Consider the following 23,985-nt stretch of genomic DNA (forward strand, 5'->3'; position numbering starts at 1 on the left):
CCGCCCATTCCCACCCCCCTAGACAGGCTGGCGCCGGCCATAGCAGCCATGAACCTACAGATTCCCAGTACCCAGGGGTGGCTGTTTTCGGGTTGATCCCGGGGGAACGGCGGCAATTCCAGGGTGTCATTTTAAAGCTCTCTGTCCCCAGAATCTACAGTCCAAAAAGCGACGTGACCGGAGTTATGCTGGTTTAAACGTCCACCTGGAAGTCCAGGGAGAATAGGGGTTATAGGGGGAACCGGAACCCCCAGTTCCCAAGGGAGCTCCCTTCAGACAATCACCCCACCTCTGGTCCACCCTGAGAGGCAGCAAACCCCAGAAGAGCGAAGCTCTGGTACAAAGGGCCACTGGAGCGCCCTGGGTCAAAGGGTACTGGTAATCCTGGATGATGTGGCCGACCGGTAGTTCCAGGGGCCCGGCCGGCCGAAGGTGAAAGTGGGGGTCAGCGGCCAGCTCTTCCAAGATGATATGTAATACACAAAACAATGGGAACAGAAGGTCTGGGGAATCATGGTTAGATAGCAGGGGTGAGGTCATAGGGAGGTAAGGGATCAATCCCTGCAGCCCAGTATCCGTGACAACTCCCCCCTTCTAGTTCGGCAGACCCGGCTAGATCCACATACGGGTCAGCCTGGGAATGTCCGAGGAATTTATGCCACTTCAGTCCGCCGGGAAAGTCCATCAGCATTCCCATTGCTTTTTCCCAGTCAGTACTGAATGTCAAAGTTAAATGGCTGCAGGGCTAGGCTCCACCTCAACAGTCTCCCGTTGTCCCTGGAAACTCGGTTGAGCCATACAAGGGGATTATGGTCAGTGAAGACGGTGAAGGGTGTTCCATATAGGTAGGGCTGCAACCTCTTCAAAGCCCATACCAGCGACAGACACTCTTTCTCGACTGCCGCATAGCCTACTTCCGGGGTAGCAGTTTTCAACTGAGGTAGGCAACGGGGTGGTCCTTTCCTTCCTCGTCTCCCTGGCTTAGGATGTCCCCCAACCCGAACATAGAGGCATCTGTGTGGACAGAAAAGCGTTTGGCTGGGTTAGGAGCGGCCAGTACTTGAGCAGAGATTAAGGCAGATTTAAGACTTAAGACTCTGGAAGACATTTTCACACTCAGGGGACCACAGAACCTGTTGGGGAAGTCGTGTATGGGTCAGGTCAGTGAGGGGTTTAGCGAGGGTGCTGTAATTGGGGACAAACCTTCGGTAGTAGCCTGCAGTACCCAGAAAGGCAAGGACTTGGGTTTTGGTCCTGGGGTGGGCCAGTTAGCCACTGCCTTGACTTTGGCTGGTTTGGCTACTTACCACAGCCGACTCGGTGGCCCAAGTATTGAACCTCAGAGCGCCTAATGGTACACTTATCTGGCTTCAAGGTTAGGCCGGCAGCTCAAAGACGATCTAAGATGATGCCTAGGGGGACTAGCATGACCTTAAATTGGTATAAGCCGAAGAGAGTGATGGAGGCAGACTTGGGGTTGGACTCAGGGTCGAGGGGAATTTGCCAATAACCCTTGCATAGGTCGAGGGTGGAGTGGCCAGTACTGGAGCAGAGATTAAGGCAGACTTAAGACTCTGGAAGGCTTTTTCACACTCAGGGGACCACAGGACCTGTCGGGGAAGTCGTTTATGGGTCAGGTCAGTCAGGGGTTTGGCAAGGGTGCTGTAATTGGGGACAAACCTCCGATAGTACCCTGCAGTACCCAGAAAGGCAAGGACTTGGGTTTTGGTTCTGGGGTGGGCCAGTTAGCCACTGCCTCGACTTTGGCCGGTTCGGGTCGCTACTTACCGCAGCCAACTCGGTGGCCCAAGTATTGAACCTCTGAGCGCCTAATGGTACACTTATCTGGCTTCAAGGTTAGGCCGGTGGCTCTAAGACGATCTAAGATGATGCCTAGGTGGACCAGATGGTCCTCCCAGGTCTCGCTATAGATGGTGATGTCATCCAGGTATGCACAGGCATAGTCCTGGAGGGCCATCTAACAGGTGGTCTACCATTCTTTGGAAAGTGGCTGGGGCATTCTTCATTCCAAACAGCATGACCTTAAATTGGTATAAGCCAAAGGGAGTGATGAAGGCAGACTTGGGGATGGACTCAGGGTCGAGGGGAATTTGCCAATATCCCTTGTATAGGTAGAGGGTGGTCAGGAAGTGGTCCCAGGCGATTCGATCTAACAGGTCATCTACTCGGGGCGTGGGATAGGCGTCAGAGGTGGTTCTGTCGTTGAGTCTTGCAGAACCCGGGTAGTTCCATCCTTCTTGTGTACTAACACTACTGGGGAGGCCCAGGGACTGTTGGACGGTTCAATGACACTGAGGTCCAACATTCCCAGGAGCTCCCGGTGCATACTTTCCCTGATGGCTTCTGGGATCCTGTAGGCAGCCTTTCGCAGGGGGGTCTGCCCTGGGGTCTCCACCCGGTGGATGGCTTTGGTGGTAAACCCAGGGACAGTACAAAACATGCCACTTCTCTGTTCCAGGAGTCGCTGGACCGGCTTTATCTGTCTGGGCTCTAACCTGTCGTCTAGGGATATGTCATCCACCCCCTGGCGGGCATCAGTAGGTCCGGGAAGCTCCGGCATTGGAAGACTTTCAGAGTCCTCCACTGCCGGTGTACAGATAATGGCCACATCTCTGGGTCTTTCTATGTATGCCTTCAACATGTTCACGTGAAAGGTCCGACGGATCCTTTCATCTGAACACTTTGCTACCAGGTATGTGGTGTTGTTCAGTTGTTCAACAACCCGGTAGGGTCCTTGTCAAGAAGCCTGTAGCTTGTCTGTTTTGACAGGCTTCAGGGTGAGGACCTTCTGTCCCACTATCAGGGCTCGGGTACGAGCATTGCGATCGTACCATCGCTTCTGTCTGTGTTGAGAGGCCTGAAGGTTCTCGCCGACCTGGACAGCCAGGTCCTGCAGCCAGTCTCTGAGCTGGAGTACGTACCCCACGACAGAGTGCTCTTCCCTCCCTGTGGTTCCCTCCCAATGGGCTTGTACCAAATCTAGCGGGTCCCTAACCTTTCGACCATACAGTAGTTCAAAGGGGGAAAAGCCTGTGGATTCCTGAGGCACCTCTCAATATGCAAAGAGGAGGTGCAGCAGGAATTTTTCCCTGTCCTTGTGAGTGGCCGAGAACATCCAAAGCAGTTGCTTTAGGGTCCTATTAAACCTCTCACACAGCCCATTCGGCTGGGGATGGTAAGGGGCGCTGTGCAGGGTTTTAATCCCACACAACTTCCAGAGTTGTTGAGTGATTTCCTCAGTGAACTGTGTTCCCTGATTGGAAACCACTTCCCGAGGGAAGCCTACCATGGTGAATATCCAGAGCATCGCATCTGCTGTGGTCTCCACCTGGATATTGGCCAGGGGGATTGCCTCTGGGTATCGGGTGGCATAGTCTACCACTGTAAGGTTGTATTTCTTTCCTGAGGGGCTGGGCTGAGCTAATGGCCTCACAATGTCTACTGCTACTTGGCTAAAGGGTTCATCAATAATGGGCAGGGGATGGAGGGGGGCTTTCGTATGGTCTCCCATCTTTCCTACCTTCTGGCAAACCTCACAGGATTTACAGTATTCCTTAATATCGGCTGCAATGCCTGGCCAGAAGAAGGTTTGAGTCAAGCGGTGGTGGGTCCTTTTCTTTCCTAAGTGGCCGGCTAAGAGAATGTCATGCCCTATTTTCAGCAGGTTGGACCAAAACTTCTTCAGTATGACCAGCTGGCGTTTGGGCACCGGTCCTTTTCTCCTCTTGGAGATCCGGTACAGAAGCTCGCCCTCTCACTGGAACCATTTGTCTCCGGGGCCCTGGGTGTCAGTACCTACTTGGTCTCAGCAAGGGGCTAGGGTCGGGTCGCTCAAGGTCTCTTTGGCGAAGTTGGAGGGGGCCGTCCAGGAGGGGGTGTTGGCAAACTCGGGGTTAGTGGGAATGGGCCATTGGGGGAAGGTAGTAGTCGGGGTAGTAGGTCTTACCTGGGTCCCCAGAGTTGGTGAGGTGGCTTGGCATCTGGCCTGCTGATGGGTAGTCACTGGGCAGGTGTCCTGAGAGGTATTCCCCACAAAGGCGAAGACAAGGTGGCCGAGGTCATTTCCCAACAGGACCTCGGCAGGGATGTGGAGCATAACCCCCACTTCTACATTGCAATAGTCAGTTTTCCAGTCCAAATGGACCCAGGCTGTAGGGATCTTGAGTACATCACCACACGCTACCACACAGCAAGGGTTTACCCAGTGTAACCAGAAGGGGAAATGGGGTGAGGCTGAATCAAAGAAACGGTGGCCCCAGTATCTCTCATTCTTTGAGCCGCCTGCCCGTTGACTCAGACATCTTGTCGGTGTTGTTGTCGGTTGTCTTGGCCCACTGAGCTGACATGGTGCAAGGCACCCACTTCTTCTCCTGTCCACTCAGCATAGGGGTCATAGCTTGCTGTATGTTCACAATGGGCAGCAGCGGTGCGGGCTTGAGGAGTCCCCCACGAAGTTGGCGCAGGGTTCCTTGGAGGCTGGGCTGGGGGTTTCTTTGTCTGGTTGGGCAGTTCTGTATAACATGTCTGGGATGTCCACACCCATAACACCCCTGGGAATTGCTTCCTCCGGCTGTGTAGACAAGGGGCAACCGGGTCTGGGGCTGCCGAAAAGCTATTGGGGGTTGAGCTGGGGCTGGAGTAGAATGAGATGCTGGCCGGAGGTCGGTGGCCGTCTGATGCCAGGCATCCACATACTGATCTGCCAGGGCGGTGGCTTGGTCAGCTGTTCTTTGTCCCTTGTCCTTTACCCAGTCCCTTATCTCTGCTGGAGTGCGGTTGTAGAACTGCTCCAAGAGGATGAGTTGAACAGCTCCATATAGGGTGGTAATGTGGCCCCCCGTAACCCAGGAGTTCAAGGATCAAGCTAAGCGGTGGGCAAACTCAGTAAGGCTGCTCCTCTTGTCTTTGTAGCCCCAGGAAACTTAGCCGGTGAGCCTCCAGTGTAAGTCCATACCGGGCAAGAATACACTCCTTCACCCAGTCATAATTGTATTGATCCCCGGAAGGGACAGTGTGGAAAGCCTCCAGGGCCCTACCGGACAGTTTCCCAATGAGTATAGTAACTCTGTCGGCATCAGTTACCCCATGCATCCAGCACTGGGTCTCGAACAGCTGTAGGTAGTGGTCGATATCCTCGCTCTCATCATCCTGGAACATTCGGAAAGCCCCATGAGGTAGTTTCTTGGGCCGGGAAAGGGGTCCAGGGGATATGGCATGACCCCCCCATAGACTTCTGAAGCTACAACATATGTACCTGTGGTGTCAGGCCAAAAAGCTGTTCGGGGTCGAGCTTGGGTCGAGCTTGGGCTGGAGTAGAATGAGTTGCTGGCTGGAGGTCGGTGGCCGTCTGGCGCCAGGCATCCACATACTGATCTGCCAGGGCGGTGGCTTGGTCAGCTGTTCTTGGTCCCTTGTCCTTTACCCAGTCTCTGCTGGAGTGCGGTTGTAGAACTGCTCCAAGAGGATGCTCCATCCGGCAAGATCTTCAGTTGGTGGTTTGGATGTTCCAGGTAGATGGAAGTATCCCACCGCTGCCAACCAATGTGACGGATGTTGCTGGCTGGAGGTCGGTGGCCATCTGGCGCCAGGCATCCACATACTGATCTGCCAGGGCGGTGGCTTGGTCAGCTGTTCTTGGTCCCTTGTCCTTTACCCAGTCTCTGCTGGAGTGCGGTTGTAGAACTGCTCCAAGAGGATGCTCCATCCAGCAAGATCTTCAGTTGGTGGTTTGGATGCTCCAGGTAGACGGAAGCATCCCACCACTGCCAACCAATGTGACGGATGTGACAGATCCCCGGCTACCCTGACTGGGTAGCTTTGCCAAAGGGGTCCTTCCGCTGCCTGGAACAAGCTGCTATGTAGCCCAGGAAAGTGATTCCAGCAGGAGCCCACCTAAATGACTAGACAGACTAGCATTCAGAGGAAATAAGAACTGATTTTATTGGGACAACACAAATCTTTTATACATACAACTCATCTTGATAAGACATGAGACAATGCCACAGTTTTCCCGCCATTTCCGCTGGAGCCAGCCATAGCAACCATGAACCTACAGATTCCCAGCACCCAGGGGTGGCTCTTTTCGGGGTGATCCCAGGGTGTCATTTTAATGCTCTTGGTCCCAGAATCTACAGTCCAAAAAGCAACATGATCCGTGGCTGGGGACCGGAGTTATGCTGGTTTAAACGTCCACCTGGAAGTCCAGGGAGAATAGGGGTTATAGGGGGAACCAGAACCCCCGGTTCCCAAAGGAGCTCCCTTCAGGCAATCACCCCACCTCTGGCCCACCCTGAGAGGCAGCAAACCCCAGAAGAGCGGAGCTCTGGGACAAAGGGCCACTGGAGTGACCTGGGTCAAAGGGTACCGGTAATCCTGTATGATGCGGCTGACTGGTAGTTCCAGGGGCCCAGCCGGCCGAAGGGGAAACTGGCGGTCAGCGGCCAGCTCTTCCAAGATGACATGTAATACACAAATCAATGGGATCAGAAGGTCTTGGGAATCACGGTTGCTCTGAGGAGTCCAAAACCGCAGAGAGATAGCAGGGGTGAGGTCATAGGGGGGTAAGGGATAAATCCCTGCAGCCCAGTATCCGTGACAATATATATATATATATATATATATATATATAAAAGTTTTTTTATATATAGATTAAAATAGCAGCAGCAAAACAAAAAGATTTTAAATGATAAATTGGTTGACCAATAAAAAGTAATACTTAAAGGGACATTCTAGTCAAAATTTAAATTTCACGATTCAGATAGGGCATCACATTTTAAACAAGTTTCCAACTTACTTTTATCATCACATTTGATTTGTTTTCTTTCTATTCTTACTTGAAAGATTAACCTAGGTAGGCTTATATGCTAATTTCTAAGGCCTAGATTTGGAGTTTGGCGGTAGCCGTGAAAACCAGCGTTAGAGGCTCCTAACGCTGGTTTTAGGCTACCGCCGGTATTTGGAGTCATTCAAAAAAGGGTCTAACGCTCACTTTTCAGCCGCAATTTTTCCATACCGCAGATCCCCTTACGTCAATTGCGTATCCCATCTTTTCAATGGGATCTTTCTAACTCCGGTATTTAGAGTCGTGGCTGAAGTGAGCGTTAGAATTCTAACGACAAAACTCCAGCCACAGAAAAAAGTCAGTAGTTAAGAGCTTTCTGGGCTAACGCTGGTTCATAAAGCTCTTAACTACTGTACTCTAAAGTACACTAACACCCATAAACTACCTATGTACCCCTAAACCGAGCCCCCCCCACATCGCTGCCACTCGATTACATTTTTTTAACCCCTCTGCCGACCGCCACCTACGTTATACTTATGTACCCCTAATCTGCTGCCCCTAACACCGCCGACCCCTATATTATATTTATTAACCCCTAACCTGCCCCCCACAACGTCGCCGCCAGCTACCTACAATAATTAACCCTTAATCTGCCGACCGCCACCTACGTTATACTTATGTGCCCCTAATCTGCTGCCCCTAACACCGCTGACCCCTATATTATATTTATTAACCCCTAATCTGCCCCCCTCAACGTCGCCTCCACCTGCCTACACTTATTAACCCCTAATCTGCCGAGCGGACCGCACCGCTACTATAATAAAGTTATTAACCCCTAATCCACCTCACTCCCGACTCAATAACCCTATAATAAATAGTATTAACCCCTAATCTGCCCTCCCTAACATCGCCGACACCTAACTTCAATTATTAACCCTAATCTGCCGACTGGAGCTCACCGCTATTCTAATAAATGTATGAACCCCTAAAGCTAAGTCTAACCCTAACACTAACACCCCCCTAAATTAAATATAATTTTAATCTAACGAAATTAATTAACTCTTCTTAAATAAATTATTCCTATTTAAAGCTAAATACTTACCTGTAAAATAAATCCTAATATAGCTACAATATAAATTATAATTATATTATAGCTATTTTAGGATTAATATTTATTTTACAGGTAACTTTGTATTTATTTTAACCAGGTACAATAGCTATTAAATAGTTAAGAACTATTTAATAGCTAAAATATTTAAAATAATTACAAATTTACCTGTAAAATAAATCCTAACCTAAGTTACAATTAAACCTAACACTACACTATCAATAAATAAATTAAATTAAATACCTATAATTATCTACAATTAAACCTAACACTACACTATCAATAAATAAATTAAATACAATTCCTACAAATAGGAAATAAATAAACTAACTAAAGTACAAAAAATAAAAAAGAACTAAGTTACAAAAAATAAAAAAATATTTACAAACATTAGAAAAATATTACAACAATTTTAAACTAATTACACCTACTCTAAGCCCCCAAATAAAATAACAAAGCCCCCCAAAATAAAAAAAAAATGCCCTACCCTATTCTAAATTACTAAAGTTCAAAGCTCTTTTACCTTTCCAGCCCTGAACAGGGCCCTTTGCGGGGCATGCCCCAAGAAGTTCAGCTCTTTTGCCTGTAAAAAAAAACATACAATACCCCCCCCCAACATTACAACCCACCACCCACATACCCCTAATCTAACCCAAACCCCCCTTAAATAAACACTAAGCCCCTGAAGATCTTCCTACCTTATCTTCACCATACCAGGTTGGCGTCCCTCAAATTCCGATTGGCTGATCGGAACAGCCAATAGAATGTGAGCTCAATCTGATTGGCTGATTGAATCAGCCAATCGGATTGAACTTGATTCTGATTGGCTGATTCCATCAGCCAATCAGAATATTCCTACCTTAATTCCGATTGGCTGATAGAATCCTATCAGCCAATCGGAATTCGAGGGACGCCATCTTGGATGACGTCATTTAAAGGAACCGTCATTCGGCGAGTAGGCGTCGGGAGAAGAGGATGTTCCGCGTCGGATGGAAGATGATGGCTCCCGAAGAAAGAAGATTGAAGATGCCGTTGATAGAAGACTTCATCCGGATCATGGACCTCTTCAGCTCCCGCTTGGATGAAGACTTCAGCCGGATCATGGACCTCTTCAGCTCCTGCTTGGATGATGACTTCAGCCGGATCATGGACCTCTTCAGCCCCCCGCTTGGGCTTGGATCAGGACATCGGAGGAGCTCTTCTGGATCGATCGGTGAACCTGGTATGGTGAAGATAAGGTAGGAAGATCTTCAGGGGCTTAGTGTTAGGTTTCTTTAAGGGGGGTTTGGGTTAGATTAGGGGTATGTGGGTGGTGGGTTGTAATGTTGGGGGGGTATTGTATGTTTTTTTTTACAGGCAAAAGAGCTGAACTTCTTGGGGCATGCCCCTCAAAGGGCCCTGTTCAGGGCTGGTAAGGTAAAAGAGCTTTGAACTTTAGTAATTTAGAATAGGGTAGGGCATTTTTTTTATTTTGGGGGGCTTTGTTATTTTATTAGGGGGCTTTGAGTAGGTGTAATTAGTTTAAAATTGTTGTAATATTTTTCTAATGTTTGTAAATATTTTTTTATTTTTTGTAACTTAGTTCTTTTTATTTTTTGTACTTTAGTTAGTTTATTTCATTGTATTTATTTGTAGGAATTGTATTTAATTTATTTATTGATAGTGTAGTGTTAGGTTTAATTGTAGATAATTATAGGTATTTTATTTAATTTATTTATTGATAGTGTAGTGTTAGGTTTAATTGTAACTTAGGTTAGGTTTTATTTTACAGGTAAATTTGTAATTATTTTAACTATTTTAGCTATTAAATAGTTCTTAACTATTTAATAGCTATTGTACCTGGTTAAAATAAATACAAAGTTACCGGTAAAATAAATATTAATCCTAAAATAGCTATAATATAATTATAATTTATATTGTAGCTATATTAGGATTTATTTTACAGGTAAGTATTTAGCTTTAAATAGGAATAATTTATTTAAGAAGAGTTAATTAATTTCGTTAGATTAAAATTATATTTAATTTAGGGGGGTATTAGTGTTAGGGTTAGACTTAGCTTTAGGGGTTAATACATTTATTAGAATAGCGGTGAGCTCTAGTCGGCAGATTAGGGGTTAATGTTTGAAGTTAGGTGTCGGCGATGTTAGGGAGGGCAGATTAGGGGTTAATACTATTTATTATAGGGTTAGTGAGGCGGATTAGGGGTTAATAACTTTATAATAATAGCGGTGCGGTCCGCTCGGCAGATTAGGGGTTAATAAGTGTAGGCAGGTGGAGGCGACGTTGTGGGGGGCAGATTAGGGGTTAATAAATATAATATAGGGGTCGGCGGTGTTAGGGGCAGCAGATTAGGGGTACATAGGGATAATGTAAGTAGCGGCGGTTTACGGAGCGGCAGATTAGGGGTTAAAAATAATATACAGGGGTCAGCGATAGCAGGGGCGGCGGAATAGGGGTTAATAAGTGTAAGGTTAGGGGTGTTTAGACTTGGGGTACATGTTAGAGTGTTAGGTGCAGACGTAGGAAGTGTTTCCCCATAGGAAACAATGGTGCTGCGTTAGGAGCTGAACGCGGCTTTTTTGCAGGTGTTAGGTTTTTTTTCAGCTCAAACAGCCCCATTGTTTCCTATGGGGGAATCGTGCACGAGCACGTTTTTGAAGCTGGCCGCTTCTCTAAGCAACTCTGGTATCGAGAGTTGCAGTGGCGTTAAATATGCTGTACGCTCCTTTTTTGGAGCCTAACACAGCCATTCTGTGGACTCTCAATACCAGAGTTATTTTAAAGGTGCGGCCAGAAAAAAGCCAGCGTTAGCTACGCGGGTCGTTTCCAACAAAACTCTAAATCTAGCCGTAAGTCTTTGAAGACTGCCTCATATGAATGCATTTGACAGTTTTTCACAGCTAGATGGCATTAGTTCATATGTGCCATATAGATAACATTGTAATCAGGCTTGTGGAGTTACCTAGAAGTCAACACTAATTGGCAAAAATTAAAGTCTGTCAAAAGAACTGACAAAAGGGGACAGTGTGCAGAGGCTTAGATACAAGGTAATAACAGAGGTAAAAGTATATTAATATAACAGTGTTGGTTATGCAAAACTGGGGAATGGGCAATAAAGGGATTATCTATCTTTTTAAACAATAACAATTCTGGAGTAGACTGTCCGTTTAATATATATATAAATCGCTGAGCTCAGTTACTTTAGTGCAGTCTTGCTAGAATTTACAATGAACAGATAACAGACAAAATAATTCATAGGCAAGCAAGAGAAGGAAGAAGAATGCTGCCCATAGTGATTTTTTCACTTGATTTTTTTGCTTTGCTAAAATTGATAGATTTTTTTTTAACATGCATCTCTTAATGTATATTCATGCTCATTCTTTTGGATGCTGCTTAAACATCATAAATGTTGTGCTAAAATACACAGAGGTTCATTTCTTGTCAGTTCTTGCCTTTATCTTTTGCTTTTCCACTGAGTGTTCTTCAGCTCTGAGATACAAACATTTCAAAGAACAGAAAAGGTATGACAAGATGAAAGGAAAACATGTCCACCAACAGTCAAGCAGACATCTAGTTAGCAAACTTATTTTTTATGTCTAGATGAAATTTACTTATCCGCATCTTGTTGGAAGAATTCCAAATTAGTTTGTGGTACTTTTTAGGGAATATTTTAAATAAGAAACAGTAACTGAGATTTACAAGGTTTGAATGGAAAAGTTAAAGCTTAAGGTGAGTAGAATGCTACATGGTCATTCTTTAAAAGTCACTTTATTGAGACCTCATCTATATAGATTATGCAGCATCATGGAAAAATACATTATAATTCAGTTTTTATTAAATGTTTATGATTCATAGAATTCAAGAAAAGGCATACACAATAAAACTTCAAATAAAAAAACCCCACATTTACTATTTTAATTTTAAAATTACATCAACAGACTGTCAGGGTTTTCTCCCTGTTGTGTTTGCCATGTGCTGCTGGCAGCCATTTTACTCACTTCTCTTCCTGACTATGGTGTATTGTGGGGGATGCTGCTCATTTCCTGCACTTCCTTTTATGGCCAGACTGGTGTGCATCATCCATGTGAGACAGGATGCAGTGTCAGAATTGTGATGTCATCACTTATTATTTAAAGGGCCTCTGTTCAGTATGCTTTGCCTTTGCGTTGTCTCAGACCTGTTTGTGAGAGTTCCTGTGTATTACCTGGCTGCCTGACGTCCTTCCTGATCCCTGGCTTGTTCCTGACTCTGCTGTTTTCCTTGTTCCTGATTCCGGCTCGTCTGACTATTCACTTTGGCTCCTGACTCGGCTTGTCTGACTACTAGCTCTGGTTTTGACTCCTGGCTTGTTATTTGACTTTGATTTTGCTATTAATAAAGGTGTGATTATTTTTGCACTTCTCGTCTCAGTCTGATTCCTGGCACCCTGACACAGACATTAAAAGAAGTGAATGGATTGTTAGAGAAACTTTCTGGAACATTCTATGAATAATGATTTGAGCAGGTGAAGATAATTTTATCTCTAGCTATCATCTATCTATAATTTCTCTTTCTTTCTCTCTATCTCTATCACTCTCTATCTATCTATCAGCGCTGCGGAATCTGTTGGCGCTCTACAAATACCTGATAATAATAATGAATAATAATAATAATCTATCATCTATATATCTATCTATCATTTCTCTTTCTTTCTCTCTATATCTATCTATAAATTATATAGTATGCTGAACAAAAATAGCAGCACCCAAGCACCCCTATGAATTATACAAAACCATGGGTGAAAATTCAATCTCATTGTAATAGAGAGTAACAATTAAAAATAAATACTTGCTCTATTTTTCCTGTACTATTTGGTACTGTTCACAAAGTACTCTTATCCCATTTAAGCTTTCATGACTCTCTAGGGCCCTAAAATTCAAAACAATATATTCTAAAAAAGGGGACTGAACCCCAAAGTGCTGACGAGTGGCGATGTGTCTTCTATAGGAAATAATAGAGAACGCAGCTTCAGCAAAAGTCTGCCAACACTAAAAACCCAGTTACTAAATCAACTTAAAAAGACATACCCTTTAATAATGGAGTGCAGCAGCAGGGACAAAACACAAACAAACAAGTACTTGTAAAATCAATTTTGCCACCTTATGATTTTAACGGTTTTTAATAAAGATTAACATTTTTTAACTTTTTTTCACCCCAAACACTTGTACACTTGTTCTTTTCTATACAATCTCAATGGCCAACATAAGCAGAAACCTATTTCACATTATTAAAGGCGGATGCACCTCAGCTCCTATCCTAGTCTATTCTAATTCAGAATGATTTTTTATTGTTATTAAGCTCTCCTCTTCCAGCAGACTGAATCCAAATAGATGCTACATATCTGTGACTTTTGCTCTAGACAGATGATTCCAGTAGAAAGAAACTGTGATATTGAAAACAGACATCTAAGCAATCAAATCGCTTTCATTGTGTGGAGACATTTTTTTGGAAGGAGCTATTTACTCATTCATTGTTCTTACTAATCATAGGAACCCAGAGTTTATTAAATCAGCTAAAATACTGTCTACTCAACAAGCAAGGTAGTCATTCTTTTTCTCTTATTTTGATTTTACCATCTCTTGTTGACCTGATTTAAGACATGGAAATTTACACTCCCTGTCCTGAATGTTTTCTGTGATTTCTTTACCAAAGGAGCCAGAAATAATTATGCTGCTAAGAACCAACTTTTAGGGGATAATAATGTCTTTAAATATTTTATTCCAAAATAAGGGCCAGATTACGAGTGAAACGATAGTTTGCGCTCACATTCGAGTGTTAAAACCGCTCTAAGTTTTTTTTTGTGCTCGAAGATTCGCTCTTTTATTATGAGTTAAAAGTAAAACGTTTGAGCTCTCGTGTGCAAAGTCCAGGTAACAAATAGACTTTGAGAAGTTGCAAATGCGAATCGCATTCCCCATAGACTTCAATGAAGCCAAAAAGTTGAAAAAAACACATCACCAGCAAACTGCGCAAACGCAATCACGGTTATTTAAAAGTGCAACATAAGAAGATATTATTGCATATTTCATATTCCTCTGCTCTACACATAGCAGTATATGTTCTATGTATTCTTATCTGATATATTTTTGCACAAATATATATTTATACCTATATAAATAAATGAATACATATAAGTATAAATATATACAGATATGTATAGGAATATCTATTTAAAAAAATCCATAGAACATATTCTGCTATGTGCAGAACATTAGAATGTGAAATAGTTACAATAAATACACAGGGGCATATGTATCAAGCTCCGAATGGAGCTTGATGCCCCGTGTTTCTGGCGAGCCTGCAGGCTCACCAGAAACAGCAGTTATGAAGCAGCGATCACAAAGACCGCTGCTCCATAACCTGTCCGCCTGCTCTGAGCAGGCGGACACACATCGCCACAATACAACCTGATTGAGTATGATCGGGTTGATTGACACCCCCTGCTGGCGGCCCATTGGCCGCGAGTCTGCAGGGGGCGGCGTTGCACCAGCAGCTCTTGTGAGCTGCTGGTGCAATGCTGAATACCGTAAGTGTATTGCTCGCCGTATTCAGCAAGTTCTGGCGGACCTGATCCGCAGTGTCAGATCAGGTCCGCCAGACCTTGATAAATATGCCCCACAGTATAAAACTTTATTAAACATGAATATTGCATAAATATGTTTTTCATGTTTTTATCTACTTGATTGCAAAGGTCTCCAATGCATATATATATATACAATGAATATAAAACGTCTACACACCCCTGTTAAAATGACAGGTTTCTGTGATGTAAAAAAATGAGACAAAGATATATATATACATATATGTATTTCATTTTTTTCCCTAACACCTGGGACCTCATATCTTTGAGTCCTTATAACTTTTTATTGCAATCATTTTAAAATAAGTTGTATTAGATAGTGTTATTATGAGTGTACCTGTACTTTTAAAAGTGTTTTTGATGTGTTTTGTGACACTTTTTATTTTCAAGTGACAGTTAACCGGAGCTCTGAAGTTGGGTTAATCATTCTAGCGCACTGGTTTTCAAACCTGTCCTCAGGCCTCCCTAACAGGACAGATTTTCAGGATCACCTTGGGGGAGAGTAGGTAAAATAACCATGTTCACTAATCAAATGATTATTTCCCCTGTGCTCTAGTACATATATCCTCAAAATCTGGCCTGTAAGCGAAGACTGAGGAAAGGTTTAAAATCCAATGTTCTAGTGCAAATCGCGATTGTCCTCATACGTTCGCATTTACTTTAAATTTGTAGTACAAGGAGAATTTAACTTGCGCGCAAATAACCGTGAAAACTATTTGCGCAAATAATAACACTACACTCGTAATCTAGCCCTAAAGGAGAATATGCTGATGATCGAGTTCTCCTTAACCCTCCAGAAATCATTCTATGATTAATGGCTAATGGGTCTACCATCAAGGGTTTTATATACATGAGTTTTTAGACTGGGAGTAATACATCTATGCCATAACTCAAAACTAACAAGTGATCAAGGAATAAGTTAGACTCAAAGTTTCAAATGAATTTCCAGAATTATGTTCTATCTTGACATATATTTTATATATATTTTATCTATATTTTTAATATATATTTTATCTATAATTCTCTCCCATGACCTAGTGGTTGTGTGCAGTAAGTAGTAACCAGGAGAAGACACATCCTGAAGAGGCTACAGCATTGCCGGTCCCTTATACCCCTCATCTCAGCACAGCAATAATGGAGCTACAAACAGATCTGTCTATCTCAGAATGGCGACGCAAGCCCAAACTGGATCTGGTGCGCCCAAATCCCTTGATTTGACAAAAGAGGACAACGATTCCTACATACTGTCCACTTTGGATATTGCCGGTGAGGTGGCAGGCAGCAGAACCTATTCAAATGTAGCAGGAGAGATTAGCCCTGAAGAGGGAGTGCATGCAGTAAGACTGTACCAAGCTGAGGCAACTTTACAATACAGAACTGGTGTAGGTTAATTTTTAGCCCTACAAAATGTTCCCTACCAGGTTATCTATTGTTTAATTTCGGCCACTCAGATGACAACCTCTGAGTCTGACTAGCAAGACAACAGCCGATAGTTCCATTACGATGCCAAATACATAGGGGGAAAATGTTGTATTATATTACTGCTGGATATTATGTAGTCTCATCTTATGCCTACCAACCCTATACTCTATAACGTATACACCGCCTTATTTGTACATATAGCTTTGGTTTTGTATTTGAAACATAAAAATTTATATCTTGAAGCATGTTCATATAGATGGTACAGGACATAATTTAAATGTATATATAATTGCCTATAGTATATTCTGTACATAAAGGGATATTATGTTTTCTTAAACTTTACTTGTTTGGACTACAGTTGATAAATGGTCTAATAGGCCCCAACCCATTATTTATTCCTTGCTACAACTTTTCAAAAGGTCTGAAGGTGGAAGTGGGCTAGAGTCTTTGGGGATACTACGTATTAATTGCCACAAACAGTGGCAAACATTCTCTTTGTTTTTGTTTGTATTATGGCGAAAGCCCCATTTTTTATCTCCTGTTTTAATCATAGCTTCTCAAAAGGTTAGATACTGTGAGTGAGCTAGAGTCTCTGGGGATACTAAGGGTTAATTGCCATAAATAGCACCATCCCATGTCTTGTTTTTCATTATGATATCTCTCATGATTGTCTATGTCCCCATCAGTTATACTACCTATATATATAGTATACATATACTTTCTAGAATTCTCAGCCCCTCCCAACTAGCTCAAGTGATTTATTTCCCAAGGGTCTGTTCAGAAGAATGAAGACATGCTGTCTGATAAGGCTTTGCTACATTCTTGTATTATTTGTTGATTCTTCCTTTATTTCATACTAGTCCTAAAGCCCGTTGACACGGGCCGTGTTGTGTTATATTTAAAATCTCTCTCTCTCTCTCTCTCTCTCTCTCTCTCTCTCTCTCTCTCTCTCTCTCTCTCTCTCTCTCTCTCTCTCTCCTCGCGCAGCTCTCGGGTGGGTGCGCGTGCGATCAGCGGCAAGAGTTTGTCTGAACTGCGCATGACGGCTTCAGACAAACTCTTGTCTTTTATAATATAGGATTACACACTCTGATAATAGTGCATAACCCCTAAATTGCTATATAAGTTATGACTGTATTCTAGTTACATTACTGAATATATTTCTGCACCTCACAAGTTCTGCTTTTGATGGCCCTAGTGCCAGCGGCTGAGGCACTGGGGAACATTGAACATTAATGTTGAACAGATGTCAACCCTTTCTTATTCAGTAATCTTATATGCATTAGAGATTTAAACTACAGGTAATTGTTCCATTCTGTTTCCTACAGAGGGCTTTTAGACTTCCAATTCCCCTTCACTAGTAAATTTCCATCCTTAGTTGTTCAAAAGCGGATCTTATGTATTATTTGGGCATTTAATCTTCACTGTTTCATTGGAAAACACTGAGCTACAGTCTGTGAGTTTGTACTTCTTTATGCTAAGTCAGACGTAAGTTAATAATAGCCTGTCTAGTATATCTCTAAACCCCACAGTTTCTTGATTCACATGTTATGTTCTTTTACCGATCCAATATAATCCCTCCAAGCTTCCTAGAGAGTCCAAAAGTGGCCCTATATTATCAGATATACATCTCCGTCAATTTGTTTTCTTTATAAAAGTTGAAAGTCTAAGAGTGACTTTAGTTTGTCAAAGGAGGTGTAAGAACCAAAGTTACTTTACCAGAGGTTTGAATTTTATGGGTCACTAATATTTATTTTACCTAGTTATATTTATTTCAGACATTGTTTTAGCTGTATTGACCTAACAATATACAAATAATCTGTCTTATTTCTATTTGCTCTATGTTTATGGGACTCTATTATATATTAAATATTTCTGTATTTGTCTTTGTCCTGTTTGATAAGAGCTTTGTAAAATTAATGTTATGTGGTCATCTGTGTATTGTGACCTTGCATATTATCTCATTGTCATGTTTATTGAAACCTCAATAAAAATTTAAATACAAAAAAAAAAAAAAAAAAAAGTAAATAAAATTATTTGTATCTGCTTATAGACCTTGATAGATAAATAATGCATAGGTCAACATTAGTAGTTGTGCTGTAAGCATAGAAGTAATTTATCAAGTAAGAAAAAACTCACAAGAGCGTGAGTTTGCTCAGAAAAAATATGCTTTTATGCACAAGGTATACATGAGAAAGTGTTTAATTGTAACTATTTAAAACAATTAACTTTTATTATAACTAATTAAAAGGCAGCAAAGAATGTCAGCTTCTTGCTGAACACACACATAGTTAAAAACACTACACCTTGGGGGCGGAGATAGCCGGCACCAAAGATGGTCACAGGCCTCTAGAGCTCCGAAGTAAGGTTGGCTATTTATCAGCCCAGAGGACACCGGAATGTGATTTAAGGAGCGACACTCAGTGGCATCACTAGGGAGGTGCTGGGGGTGCAGGCTGCACCCGGGTGACACCCTCCAGGGGGTGACACCACCAGAATTTTTTATTTTTTTTAAAATTTCATTGAAATTCAAAGAAAAACAATGTAGAGATGCATAGATTTTTTTTATTAGAGGGACCAGCATATGTGAACATTAGTGGGACTGGGGAAGTTGTAGACACTTAATTTTTTAGCCCCTTGAGCCACCGCTGCAATTTCCACAAATAGTTTTCCTGGCTGCTTTTGCTTGTTTGTGCTTTGCTCCTCCCCTGCCCAATATCACTATGAATGTTGTGAGCGTGCCGTGGGGCTTGCGAAGTTGCGCTTCTAGCCTAAACCTGCCTGCCTATCTGTGTTCACTGCTCAGGGACGTGTGGAGCAGTGGAGTCACTCACTGCTGTGCTGTCTCTCTAAACAGTAACCAGGAAATCATGAGGGGGATGCCTGGCACCTGACCGCATGACTGTCTGACACTGTCTCTAAAGTGAAGGAGCCACGTATGATGCCCAACAGACCGGTACAGTTACAGTACACTAAGTGCACACTGAAGAGGTAGGAGGGGTGGGCGGGCGGATGTCTGGGGTGGGCAGAGTGCAGAGGTGATTGGCCATAAGAAGCCATAGGCACGTGACCCGGGGCTGTGCACTGACAGACTTGGAACAGAGTCAGAGAGCAGAATATTCATAGTTTGCATGCCTAAACCATTTATTTAGTGATTTATTTTAGAGTGCTCTGTTTATCTTTCATTTGATGCTCTGCTTAGCCAGGAAGCAGCTCTAGGCATGAGTTTTATAATTAATGCAGTGCAGATTACATATTTTGTATGTGTGTGTGTGTCTGATTTTCTGAGTGTGTGTGTGTCTGAGTTTTTGTGTGTGTGTGTCTGAGTGTTTTTGTGTGTGTGTGTCTGAGTTTGTGTGTGTGTGTGTGTGTGTTTCAGTATTTGTGTGTGTTTGTGACTGAGTTTTTGTGTGTGTGTCTAAGTGTTTGTGTGTGTGCTTGAGTGTTTATGTGTGTGTGTCTGAGTGTTTTTCTGTGTGTGTTTTTGTATGTGTGTGTGCATCTGAGTGTGTTTTTAAGTCTGTTTAATTGTGTCTGAGTGTATGTATGTGTGTGTGCCTGTGTTTTTGTGTTTGTGTGTGTCTGCTTTCTGTGGGGGGTGACACCATAACTTACCGCACCGGGTGACACCAACCCTAGTGACGCCACTGACAACACTGCCTACATCTGTTCTACGGACACTAAGGGACAATCCGTTGTCCTATCATGGTTTGGGAAATCGAAAGCCGACATAGTTTTTGTGCAGGATACCCACTTCCCCAAAGAGTGCCCAGCTAAATTTTCTAATAGAGACTTCCCAGTTGGATATTTTGCCACCAACGTCAATAAGGTTGGGGGTGTTGGGATCCTATTTCACAGGAATGTGCCCTTCCAGTTACACACGGCCGAGGCAGATCCCGGGGGTAGATGGCTCATAATAACAGGTCTTCTTTATAACCGGCCAATTACTTTGGCTAATATCTAGGCGCCTAACACCAAGCAAGCCAAATTCCTTCACAACATTACACACCAAACACTTCAAATTCAGAAATGCCCCTTGGTACTCGCAGGGGACTTAAATATAGCATTTGAACCTACTATAGATTGTTCCAAAGGCCGCTGCAGCACTTCCCCTAAAACTTTATTAGACTTGACTTCTCACATCCACCGCCTCACTCTGCTTGATACGTGGAGAGTAAAGCACCCAGACAAACATAGCTATACCTTTTACTCAAATCCCCACAATAACTACTCCTGCATAGATTATATCTTTACAGATAAGCTCATATACAACCTAATTAGGGATGCAGATATTGAACCAACTAGTTGGTCAGACCACGCGATGGTCTCAGTTAGGCTAAATTGGGCGGAGACGCCCCTGTCCCCATTCATTTGGAGGCTGGATGAATCTCTGGGAGGCTGGATGAATCTCTGCTTAAAAATCATACACTTACCAAACGACTGGCAGAATCTATAGAGGGATATTTCAATCTTAATAATACAGCAGGTATCTCCCCATACACCCTATGTGAGGCTCACAAAACTGTGCTCCATGGGGAGTTCATCAAACACAAAGCTTTGCACATATATCCACAAATTAACCGATGTAGCGGGAAACCACATGGTAGGTAGCTCCCTAATTGTGGACAAATTTAAACAATTCTTTAGTAAACTTTACAACTTACCGGATCTGCCCACTGCATCCATCCCTACAGCGACTGAACAATATGTTTCAGATGCCAAACTCCCCAGCATATCAAAAGAGATGGCTGGAGCACTGGATGACCCTATTACTGCTCAGGAAGTGCTCACAGCCATTAACTCCTTACCATCACATAAGAGCCCCCGCCCTCATGGTTTTTCTAATCTGTGCTACAAACAGTTTAAGAACCAGTTGACCCCATACCTCACATCAATGTTCCAATCCATAGATAATGATGCATCCTGGTCCAAGTGTGTATTGGAGGCGCACATCTCAGTTATACCTAAATCTGATAAAGATCTGACCAAAGTAGAAAATGATACTCGATACTGATATCAAACTGTATGTGTAACATATCTCAGCCTAATGTCACTATCCCTTTAAGACTTCCTTCTCTGACTGCTGCATTTGGGCAGTATTCACATTCAGCTTGCTTGCCTGCCTGATTAATCATTCATGCACCTGATTACCTCAGCCTCTTTTTAAGCCTTCTCAGGTCTAATGTGCTGGGCATTAACATTGAAGTTGTGATCCTGAACAACAGAGGTCTGTGACTGTTTCCTGCATGAATTTTACCAACTATTTCAACCTACAGCATTTTCTATTACCAATGCTTAAAATCATCAAATCGCAAGTATCCAAATAATTCCATTTCTGTTTCCTGGACACTGCTTCTTAACAAACTCTGAACTTTATTATATATCAAGCATACTTTTGGTTACCATCACTCTCTAATTACAAACAGCATCTTACTCAGAACTTTATAACTATTTCTCTGCTACAAGTTGTCATTGCTGAAATATCCTGCTGCTATTCAGAACTCTGCATCTTTATGTTCAGTTAAAAGCTTTCATGTGATTCTCCAATATATGTTCAAACAGTAATTGATGCCTTAAACTTAACTTTCACCTGTGCTGCTCTGCTAATTACTGACATTCAGCTCTTTATAATATTATGTACTGTGAACCTGCAACAAACCAAGTTTTCATATATATGCACAAACAGTAATTAATGCCTAAACTTGCAGCTTGTCTAAATACCTGTGCAGCTGTGCTTAACTATGACATACAGCTTTATATAATATTATGTACTGTGAACCTGCAACAAACCTTAGTTTGCATCTAAGTGTCAATCTCCTACCAGTTTACTCTGAAGTCTGAACATTCCACATTGCTATATTTTCCTCTCATTGAATCCTGCAGCTACTTCTATTAACTAACTATAAGTCACAGTGAAGTCAGAATATATTGTATACAAATGTTGCACTCTCCATTTCTTCTACAATAACTTCTAGCAAATATGAATCACAGAATATCATCTATCCACGTCCAGGATACTCTTCCCCGGGTCAGGGGTCGGTGTCTTCAAATCCCTACCACTGCCCCGATGGTCTGTTTCCTGAGCGCATGTACACCGGATCATGACAGTATGACAAAATTCTGGCTATGCGCCTTAACACAATACTCTCCCAAATTATTAATGTCGACCAAACGGGCTTCATCCCGAAAAGCGAAGAACGCGACAACACTATAAGAGTTATACAATTGATCGAACAGTCCAGCCGGTTAGACATACCCTCTATTTTAATCTCAACCGACGCTGAAAAAGCATTCGATTGGCTGGAATGTAACATCTTAAGACACTGCCTCGTGGCCTTTGGCTTCGGGCCCAAAATGATTCAAAGGATACTTAGCCTTTATACACAACCTACGGCAAGGGTCCGGTTGAACAGATCGCTGTCTGATAGCTTTGGAATTTGGAATGGCACAAGACAGGGGTGTCCTCTGTCCCCTCTGCTCTTTGCTATCTCGATGGAAGTGTTGGCCTTGCATATTAGGAATAACCCCAAAATTTCTGGTCTTCAATTAGGTCCCAATACGTACAAACTTACCCTCTATGCAGAAGATGTAACTTTGCTCACTTTACCATCCAAATCCTTGCCGCACCTCTTAGGGGAATTTGAGAGATTTAGTAACCACTCTGAAATTCTCAATATCAATATGAAGAGGGAGAATCTTGACGCCCTGCGAGAGCATTGCCCATACAGATTACTTTATGATAAAATCAAATATTTGGGCATCTATCTTTCCCCTCTAGTAACAAGTTAAGTACAATTACCTGTCCATCCTCCATAGAATTAAAAAAAACTTTGATACTTGGCAACAAAAACCTCTTACTTGGTGGGGTAGGATACAGTAAGTTAAGATGACTAGTCTCCCTCAAATACTGTGCACTTTTCAAGCTGTCCCGATCCACCTACCAATGACCTATTTGAACCAAGTACAATCTTTAATCAATTCATATGGGGTAATATTAAGCCTCGCATTAACAAGAAAGTGCTTATGAAAGCACTGGGCAGGGGTGGGCTGGGGGTACCATTGATATCTCAGTACTATAAAGCTGTGGCTTTGCAAAGAGTATTGGAATGGCATGAAGGCAACTACACTAAGAATTGGGCTTCAATCAATTCCATTTTACTAAACTCACCCACAATCGGTCCACTGTGTTGGATTAAACATGCATGTAGACCCATGCTGGCTAGGACATTACCGATATACACCCATCTTTTCCATACATGGGATATGGTTCATACCAAGATTAAAGGGATCTCCTCACCCATCTCCCCAATGACACCCGTCCCCCTTAATGCAGAATTTACTAAGGGAATTATATCAGATGAACCCTGCCTTAGATATATCGGTTCCACTATACCGTTTACTTGCCTGACACGGGATGGGACACTAAAACTGAAATCACAGTTACTGGATGTTGCAGGAGGTGTTTTCTCTAAGTGGCTGAAATATGCTCAACTGACACACTTATTAGGGACATCACCTCATAAGCAAGACATATTGAGAGATCTAACAAACTTTGAGCATTTGTGTCACAGGGGAGTAGTGCCTCGGGGGTCATTATCACTCAAAAAAAAATATTAGATGAATCCCTCACCCTACCACCCTCCTCCTATGACTCACATTGGCAGACAGACCTGAGCCTCCTCATCTCTAAAGAGCAATGGCAAAATATATTTTATAACTCCACAAAGTCATATTCCTCCCACAGAATTCTTGAATTGAATCATAAGATATTGTTTCGTGGTACCTTACTCCCGATAGAATCAAACGTATATACCCCAGCGTTTATATGTCCTGCTGGAGGGGATGTGGGTCTCCTGGCACAATGGCCCATATATGGTGGCACTACCCAAAACTACATCCCTTTTGGGAAGATATCACCAAACGCCTAAAAATTGTTATGGGCAATCAATTCACTCTGCCTTCTATCACCGCACTCTTCAAATTTAAACCAGGTAAAATGTGCAAAATTAAATGGAAAATGTTACAATACAGCCT

This window comes from Bombina bombina, chromosome 2, assembly GCF_027579735.1.
Source record: "Bombina bombina isolate aBomBom1 chromosome 2, aBomBom1.pri, whole genome shotgun sequence".
Classification (NCBI taxonomy): Eukaryota; Metazoa; Chordata; class Amphibia; order Anura; family Bombinatoridae; genus Bombina; species Bombina bombina.